Consider the following 9,581-nt stretch of genomic DNA (forward strand, 5'->3'; position numbering starts at 1 on the left):
CTGGCACCCGCCCCTCTGGAGCCACTCCGGGCGGGGGGAGCAAAGGGAGGCCTCCCTCCTCCCACCCAGGGCAGATCAGCCTTCAGCAGAGCCCCCACCACTCCCTGAAGAACAGCATCAGAGCCCCCCTCCAAGGCAGCCCCGGAATCCTCCCCCCCCCCTTCGGAGACAGCCCCTCGTTAGAAAGGAGGGAGCTTTTGCTTGGAAAGGTGAGTTCAGATGTTCATCCGAATGTTCCACCCAGGACTGAAACAAGAGTCCAGTCCGTGGAAAAATCTGGCAGCAGGTCAGCCTGTTCCGCCAGGGTGGGAAAAGGAGCCCCCCCCTAAGGTGTCTCCAAAGTTTGTAGAAATCTCTATGCAATCAGGCCCCATCCAGATTCCACTGACTCTTGCCACCGAGGACACTCTTTTGGTCATGTAGAGTAGACAGTGGCCTGGTGTTAGAGATTTTAGAGGTTAACCTAACTTCTCTCAAAGGAGGAACATTAGAAAAAAACATGACTCGTGTTTTCTGTTAAAAACAAGGTAGAAAATGTCAAGATGACCTGCAGAGAAAAACATGTGTGTCATAGCATTCGCAAAAAGAACATTCCAAGGTGTTGTGAAATCAAAGTTGCAGGCCAGAACTTCCATACATGGCTCCCAGTTAGGGCTAGAACCATGCACCAGTATGCTAAATAAGGAGAGGGAAATGACATGTATATCACATGGGTCACTTGTTGTCCATAGAGTACAAGTACTGGAGTTTTGAGTGTGGTTCGGGGAGAAATCAAAGATCCACCATGGGGTAACTTAGAACCTGTATCCATCCAAATCTATTCTTAATCTGTAAATAGCATGTAAATAAATTTTTCTATATGCTTATAAAGAAGTATGTCTGCTTAGCAATTTGACCCAGAGACCAAGTCCCAGAAATCTCTCTATCACTGGCATCCAAGGTGATCCCATGTAATTAGTTTGTGGAACTCCTTGCCATAGGAAGTGGTGATGGCAACTTGCTTAGATGCATTTAAGAAGGGGTTGGACAAATTTCTGGAGGAAAGTCCATCACAGGTTACAAGTCATGATAGGTATGTGCAAGCTCCTGATTTTAGGCTACCTCAATTGCAGATGCAGGAGAGAACACCAGGATGCAGGTTGTGTCTTGCTGTCTTTTGTGCTCCCTGAAGCATCTGGTGGGCCACTGTGAGCTACAGGAAGCTGGACTAGATGGGCCTGTGGCCTGATTCAGCAGGGCTCTTCTTATGTTCTTATGTAGGCTATAAGCTCAATCAGGAGTCCAGGTCTACCTAAGCAGGCCTCCAAGTCCAGGTGGGAGCCCACACCCAGGTCTGCCTGCCCAGTAAATGTTCACAGAAGCAATAAGCTCAAGCAGGAGCCCAGGTCTACACAGCAGGTAAACCCAGGCACTGAGTCCAGATGGGAGCCCAGGTCTACTCACCCAGCAAATGGCCACAGAGGTGATAAGCTCAAGCAGCAGCCCAGGTCTACCTGCCTGGTTGACCTGAGCTCTGGAGGTAGTGCTCATGGCCCCCTCCCAAATACAGACACTGGATCCACCCCTGGTTCTAAGGAGATTCTACTCTCAGAAAGCTGGGAGAATTCAGCTCAACCAGGTAGATTCAATAAATTCAAATCTTCTGTACTTTGCTTTTTAAAAGTAATGAATACTGTAAAAAAAACAAAAACCAGTGTTTCAATTACATTACTATATTTGACTAGCATATTTTTCCTCTTGCTTTTATGTAAATAAATTTTATTTTAATATGTATCAATGCATCAGCAATGTGTCATCGACAAATGTTATATAGGTGCTAGATAGGTGCTATATAGGCATTAGGTGATAGATAGGTGCTAGAGAGGTGCTATATAGGTGTTAAATAGGCACTGTATAGGTGTTAGATAGGCATTATATAGGTGCTAGGTGCTAGGTAGGTGCTATATAGGCATTATATAGGTGTTAGGTTGCGTAGGTGCTAGATAGGTGTTATATAGGTGTTAGATAGATGCTAGAAAGGTGCTATATAGGTGTTAAATTTTAGGTGTGGGTATAGGTGTGGTCCCTTTTATAGGTGTGGGTCCCTTTTAGGGAGAAGGGCGGGATACAAATAAAGTTTTATTATTATTATTATTATTTATTAAATAGGTGTTAAATAGGCACTTTCAATACAAGTAAATACTACCTGCATCACAGTGATACGTTTTACTTTTGCAGGGTTGCCAGCCTGTATATTGCACTGGTGTGTAAATGAAAGGATTTGTTGCATGTTATTTCTATGTAGGCAATACATTTTACATGCATGCAGAGATGCATTTATTCGATGCCAATTATTGTGACATTGCTTTACAGATAATGAATGCATCTTTCAAAAAAAAACAAAACCCACATTATTTCTCTTCATGAAATTGGGGGGGGGGGTTTACGGGTCTTTGATGTTTCTCCAGACTTACCCTTTTATCTTGCCCACCAGTAGAGATACCTGACATCATTGCCCCCCTTGAAAAAATAGTCGCCCCCACTTCTAGAATCCTGGCTCTGGGCCTGATGCTGGAAGTCAGCTGCAAACATCCCCACTTCTCCTCCTCATGGTTCAGATTCCACCTCTCTGTGTGAACCCGGGGCAAGGCTGCTGGTGACAGGGCAAGTATAAGGGAGACAATGGCTGGAGCCATTTCTGCCAACGTTGCGTATGCGCAACAGGGATCCAGTGTGTGCACCTGCGGGCTGGGCAGAAATGGGTTAAAAATAAGAGTCAGTGGCAGCCCCACTAGATCACTCAAACTGTCCAAGAGCAACTCCTCCTCTGCAGGTTAAGGGTGCAGGGGGATCCTCACATCTGGGCTCCCCTCCCATCTCCACCACTTCCCCCTTTTCCCCTTCACCCCCCATTTGTCCTTCAGGAATCTGCCCTCGCAGCGCCCCTCCCAAGAGAGCCCAGCCTGGGCTGCCTCTGCACCCATCAGGCTGAGGGGGAGGGGGTCCGGCCAGCGGGCTTTGCTCACGCCCCCAGGATGAGACTGCAGCCCGGTGGCGTAGCTGGAGGGGGGCAAAGCTCTGAGTCTTGCAGGGAGCCTCCGTTTCGCCCCCGCCTGGAATGGCTCCGAAGGGCAGGGGCCGCTTGCGCGCCGCGCTGAGGCTCCCTGCAAGACTTGGTGCTTCACCCCCCCAACTACGCCACTGCAAGAGTCCATCCTCCTGGCTGCCCGGCACTGCAAGGGTTAACAGGAGCGACTCCGCACTGCTAGAGGCGCGAATGGGAGGTGAAGCGAGTGGGGAAGCCCTCCCTGCTCCGCCCTCCCTTTCCCTCCTCCCCACTAGTGCGGGTCTCAGACCCTCTGGCGAGTCTGCAGCCCGGTGGGGCTGAAGGGCGTCCGGGGCTGCGCTGGGTGGGAAGGATCGGGACGGGAGGGGGGAGTGCTGTTTTTGGGGGGGCCAGGCTCAAAGGCCTGCCGGGGAGGGGGCTGAGAGGGCCAACTGCAGCTGCCCCCCCCACCTGCTGCTGCCTTCGGACCTGCTCCGGGGGGGGGGCTTCTTCCCTGGGAGGCGTCCATCTGGGCAGGGAACAGCGAAGTGGGAAGGGGCCACATGGGATGAATGGGAAAGACAGGGGGGGAGGATGGGGGGAGGGACAAAGCTTCTTTTGGGTCCCTTCCCAAAGAGGGAGGGGGAACCAGAGTGGGGTGGCCATGGGGGTGGGCAGAGTGGGGGCAGCAGGCAGGGGGAAAGCGGCCACAGCCAGAACAGTCCAGGTCTCCCGCCTTCCCAGCGCGGAGCTCAGGTCCACCTGCCTGCAGCTGGACAGGGAGAACCAGACCCACTCCTAAGCCTCTCTCCCATCTTTCCCATGTAGAAGATCACTGCAGGAGGGAGACGAGGAGCGTCCTGTGGAGGCTTCCACTGGGATGGAGAGCGTCCTGTGTGCCCCAGAACAGACCTCTGCAGCCCCCAGCTGTGTCCCTGAGCTCCTCTGTGCTCGTTCTTGGTTTGGATCCACAAGCCAAAGAGCTGCAGCAGCAGGTCAGTTTCCTCCCAGATGTGACAATGTTGAGGAATGGATGCATTCCTGGGCCTGGCCCATATGGCTTGTGGCAATAGTCACCGCCATGTGCCCACCGTAATGCCCCTGGCATCCCAGTCTGGGTGAGATCAGAAAATGTCAGATTCCTGGATGTTTCTGGGCCCCTCCTTTGTCTCTTGGGCTCCTTTTCTGACCCTGGGCCCAGGTACAAATTACCCCTTTATCCCCCTCTCCTAGGCCCTGTGTGGGGGAGACACTTCAAGACCCCCTCCCAGTCCAGACCCACCCAGAAGGGGAACCCCAGGCTGCAAATGACCCTTCACAAGTGTGCAAGAAACAAAGACATTTGTTAGCAGGGCCAGCTTTTAGGCAACTGGGGCCATTTTGCTCAGTTGGGCCCCACACATGGTGGGGGCCCCCCATTGCCCTTCCGGTGCATCACTTAGCCTGAAATTGGGTCACTTCAGAAGCAGCTCCTGCCCACCACTGCTTCCAGCTGGTGCCATGCAGGCAGCAGCACACACCTCAGGAGCTCCCAGCGCCTTCCTCTCCTCCACCTCACTCCGGAGTGGGCTGCGATGGACGAGGGAGGCAGCAACGGGCAAGAGTCGGGGTGCTGCAGGCCAGGTGTGCACTGTGCCACCAAAGGTACACCTGCACAGAAGGAACTGAAGTTTTTCTCTTGGTCTGGCTCCCATCAAGCTAAGAGCTAAAAAAATTAGGGGAGGGGTCCCCGCAAAAGTGTTTACAATTGGTCCGTGCAGCTCCTAAGGCGGCCCTGTTTGTTAGATCCATGAGCAAAAGGTTGATGTTTGGGACATGACTTCAATGCAGCAGTGAAATGGCATCACCCCCACCTCAGCCCCAGTGGCGTAGCTAGAGGGGTGCAAAGCACTAAGTTTTGCAGGAAGCCTCACTGCAGCATGAAAATGGCCCCTTCACCTACCCTTCAGAGCCATTTGCTGTGTGGAGGAGCAAAATAGGGCATATGCTCAGAAGGCCTCCCTGGAAAACTCCCAGAAGCCTTTTTGCTCCCTCCGCCCGGAATGGCTCCAAAGGGGAGGGGAAGGAACGGGGGACATGATGGACATCCAAAATTATGAATGGGAAGGATGAATTATCTGGTGTGCTCCCTGGGGCATTTGGTGGGCCGCTGTGAGATACAGGAAGGTGGACTAGATGGGCCTATGGCCTGATTCAGTGGGGCTGTTCTTATGCTGCAGTGAGGTTCCTTGCCAAACTTGGGGCTTTGCACCCCCTCTAGCTACGCCACTCTACCCATCATCATGTTTGTCTCCCTCACAGGTGGTGAGTCAGCACTGGGGCACAGTCTCCTCTTTTGCATGAAGCAGGATCAGCAACTGCACAGCCAGTTAAGGTAAAGGGCAGATCTAGAAGTGGAGAGAACGTGCCAGCAACTGCTTGGGTGCCTCTTCCTTCTTGCAGGCCTCGCAAGCCCTCTCCCCTGTGAGCCCCATGGCCCAGCTGAGCTGCCTCTCCTGGCTGTTGGCTTTGCAACCTTCCTTCCCAGTTGTGACTTCTAGACTGGTGCCAGAGGGACCTTGCAGAGGCTTCTGCTTGCCCATGGGCAGGAGAAGGTGGCTGAAGACAGGAGGGGTCTTCAGGGGTCTGAGCACAGCAGGTTCCTCAGCTCAGAGAGTGCAGGCTGCCCTCTGCTCCCAGGGAGACCTGCAGTGGTGAGCAGCTCTGCACAGAGCAAGTCAACAGCTGCAAAACTCAGACACTTGGAAGGACAGATCCTGCAAGAAGAAACAACTCCACAAACAAGAGGAGGCTGTGGAAGGAGAACTAGGCTGAGCTGGTGGCAGCTGAGGGAGGAGGCCCCGGGGAGGCAAAGGGCCAGGAAGGGGGTCCAGATGGGTCCTGCTGTCCCAAGATGGAGCAAACGTGTGCATGTTCGAACTCTGGCCGCAGAGACGGGGCTGCTCTGGAGTTGCCATTCCAGCTGCCTGGGGGAGGACTGATGTTCCCTTTCAGCACTCGGTGCTTTGTATGGGGTGGCTTCTGTTCTGTTAAAGAAAGAAAGAAAAGGGATGGCTAGAGGGATGCAGGCAACTAGCTGGACTAATTTGGCCAACATGTTACAGCAACCAGCTGCTCTGCTTTCCCAAATACGCTCAGGGAAATATCCAGTGGCTCCACCCGAATGTCTCTCTTTGGACTGATGGCAGCAGAGCAGGCATATCTTCTGTTGGAAGCTGGGACATTATTTGTGAGGAGAGACTGTTTTCTCCCTCTAGGGTCCAGTGTCCTTGGGGGAGGTGGCTGTGCGCTTCGCGGAGGAGGAGGGGGCTCTGCTGGGTCCAGACCTGCAGCCTCCACACTGGGCAGTCATGGAGGAGGACTGTGGGATTATTGCCTCTCCAGGTAAGGATGCCCTTTTCCCCTTGGTGAGTGAGCAGGAAAGGCACTGAGCTGCTCTTCTTCCTGTTTCTCACTGTCAGGATGTGCCACAGAAACTGGTTATGTGACCATGAGAACATAAGGAGAGCCCCACTGGATCAGGCCACAGGCCCATCCAGTCCAGCTTCCTGTATCTCACAGTGGCCCAGAAGCCTCTGGGAACCCATAGGACAGCAAGAGACCTGCATCCTGGTGCCCTCCCTGGCACCTGGCATTCAGATATAGCCTACTAGTATTGTGGCTTGTAACCCATGATGGACCTTTCTCCCAAAACCACCCAAAATTGGGTCATGACCAATGGGTGGGCCATGGACCCACAGTTTGAGAACAGCTGCTTCAGAGTATACCGTATTTTTCACTCCATAAGACGCACTTTTTCTGCCCCAAAAAGTGGGGGGAAAGTGTGTGCGTCTTATGGAGCAAATACTGCAAAAAAAAAACAACAAAAAAAACATCTCCTCCCCGGCCCTGGCCCCGCCCCCTGCCCGCTCTGCTCTGCAGTCAGAGGCTGAGCTGGGGGGCTCCTGCAGAGGCTGAGCTGGCTGGAGGGAGCCCAAGCCTGTATGTCTACTCTGAAGTAAGTCTCAGAATCAGTGGGGCTCACTCCCAGGAAAGCGTGGGTGGAGTGCCAGTCTCGCTGCCCAATCCTGTGCATGCCTACTCTGAAGTAAGTCCCATTAGAGTCAGGGGGGCTTACTCCCAGGAAAGCCTTTCTCTCCCCCCCAAGCCTGGAGCATCACAGCCTCTCTGCAACACTCCCCCCTCTCTCACACACACAAGCTGCCCCGGTCTCTTACACACACAGATGCTCTGCCCCCCCACACACACTCACACAGCAGGGGAGGGGCGCTTTCACTCACCTCATCCAGCATCTGAATGTACCCCCCCCCCATCACAAAGAAAAAACTGTCTCCTTGGTCAGAATGCCAGTGTTTGCTTATTGCACAAGCCCCAGGTAAATCACCATAAATCCAGAGGTTTGTTGTGTCTTGAGAATTCAAGTTGTGGTTGGACTTTCCACTTGTTCATTTGTATTGGAATCATGGAAGAACTGGCAAGGAGGTAGATGTGGTGTCAGCAGTGGCCCCTTTAAGGGTAAGGCCTGGGCATCCAGCAGAGTGTGCTGCACAGCTGCAGCCACTGGAAGGCAATAGGGCCCTCAGGGATATAAGGAGTACCTGAGGCAGAAAGGGTTTGTGGGTTTTGAAGGAGTGCAGGTTGGAGGTAGGAGAGGAGACTGACTGACTGGGTTTATTGAATTTGGAATCTGACTGTGGATTGTGACTGGACTTGGATACCCTGATGGATTTGACTAACCTACCTGGAACCTGACCTTGGACTGTAATTTGGCTTATTGGCTCTGGACTCTGATTTGGCAACTCTAATTGATGGGACTGATTTACTTGGCATCTGTGGACTAGAACTGGACTCACTTTTGCTTGCTGCACTGGTGAGTTGCACAAGGGGGACTGATCAGCCTTAAGCGGGCACGAGGCCCAGTGGATTGGAATTTGGCAGAACATCATTGTAGCAGAAAGATAATGTGATCCCCTATTTGAGTGCACCTGCTTTTTGTGAGCTTCATAAATTCTGACTCTAGCGATGATGAGTTCTTGGGGTTTCCAGAAAACTAGAGTACTCAAACCTTTAAGTCTCTCCATTTGTTAATGACAGTGATAATGGTTCTTAATGCCACTGTTGACTGCTGTTCACTTTACATGGTTCAAATGTTATTCTGTTATAGTTTATTAAATATTTTATTACACTATTTGGTTCAGAATATTTTTTTCCTGTTTTCCTCCTCTAAAAACTAGGTGCGTCTTATGGTCAGGTGCGTCTTATGGAGCGAAAAATACGGTACATGCCTAGGAGTGCGCTTCAGAGGCTCCATTTCCCTGTTGCAGTGTTAATCAGGATTCTGTCTCTGCTTTAGGAAACAAGAGAGAAGACAGCGGAGATCAGAGGGAGCCATGTGGAGTGTCCCCAGAAACCATGCTTGATGTGGAGGAAGTGACTCTAGGAGGCCAGGACAGATCATGGAGGCAAGCGGAAAGCCCAGCACCTGCCTGGAGGAGAAAACTTGCTGTTTATTTCCATAAAATCCCGATCGAAGAGGAACATTCCAAAGTAAAGAGAAGTGAGATGGGTCCTTTGCATGAGGAAACAACCAGTTGTAAATCCAGCATTAATAAACACAGCAAAACTCACCCAGGAGAGGAATCATTTCAGTGTCCTGAGAGGAGAAAGAGCTTCAGTTCAGGCACACATCTTGCTTCCCATAAGAAGAGCTACACCCAGGAGAAAGCTTCACATCAAGAGAGATCAAAGAAGCAGGAGGGAAACCAGGCAGTGAAAAGGAGGAATAAATCTGATGCTTCTCAGGGTGGCGATTTCATCCCATTTAATCCCAGAAAAGGAACTGGAAAGAGGAAGGAAATATGCCCTCAATGTGGAAAGACCTTTAGCTGTAAATCAAAACTTAGAGAACATCAAAGAACCCACACTGGGGAGAAACCATTTGAATGCCTGGAGTGTGGAAAGAGCTTCAGTGGGAGCGCAAACCTGACTTTGCATCTAAGAACCCACACAGGGGAGAAACCATATAAATGCTTGGAGTGTGGAAAGAGCTTCATTGTGAACTCAACCCTGAGTTTGCATCAAAGAACACACACAGGGGAGAAACCATATAAATGCTTGGAGTGTGGAAAGAGCTTCATTGTGAACTCAACCCTGAGTTTGCATCAAAGAACCCACACAGGGGAGAAACCACATAAATGCTTGGAGTGTAGCAAGAGCTTCATTGTGAACTCAACCCTGAGTTTGCATCAAAGAACCCACACGGGAGAATCAATAGAAATGGTTTCATCAGCCCCAATGCCTCATGAATACAGACCGAGAGAGACCATGTCAATCCTTGTGTCTTCAGTGAATATTTCATGTGAACACATGACAGACTTTTCACAAAGTGAAATGCTGTGAACTGCACAGACAGATAGCTTTTAAAGTGATGTCCTCTGATATTTAGCAGCGGGAGAGCAACTGTCTCTTTTCACCCCAACATGTTGCCTTTTCCAGTGGTTGTTGCTGGTGTCTCTTCTGTATCTTTTTTTTGAACATTGTAAGCCCTTTTAGAATA

General features: G+C 51.2%; 1 pseudogene; it reads left to right on the forward strand.

Annotated features, from left to right (window-relative positions):
- Positions 1-9,581, forward strand: part of LOC136639161 (zinc finger protein 271-like) — a 22,265-nt pseudogene extending 12,684 nt beyond the window's left edge.

The sequence above is a fragment of the Tiliqua scincoides genome, chromosome 2, assembly GCF_035046505.1.
Source record: "Tiliqua scincoides isolate rTilSci1 chromosome 2, rTilSci1.hap2, whole genome shotgun sequence".
Classification (NCBI taxonomy): Eukaryota; Metazoa; Chordata; class Lepidosauria; order Squamata; family Scincidae; genus Tiliqua; species Tiliqua scincoides.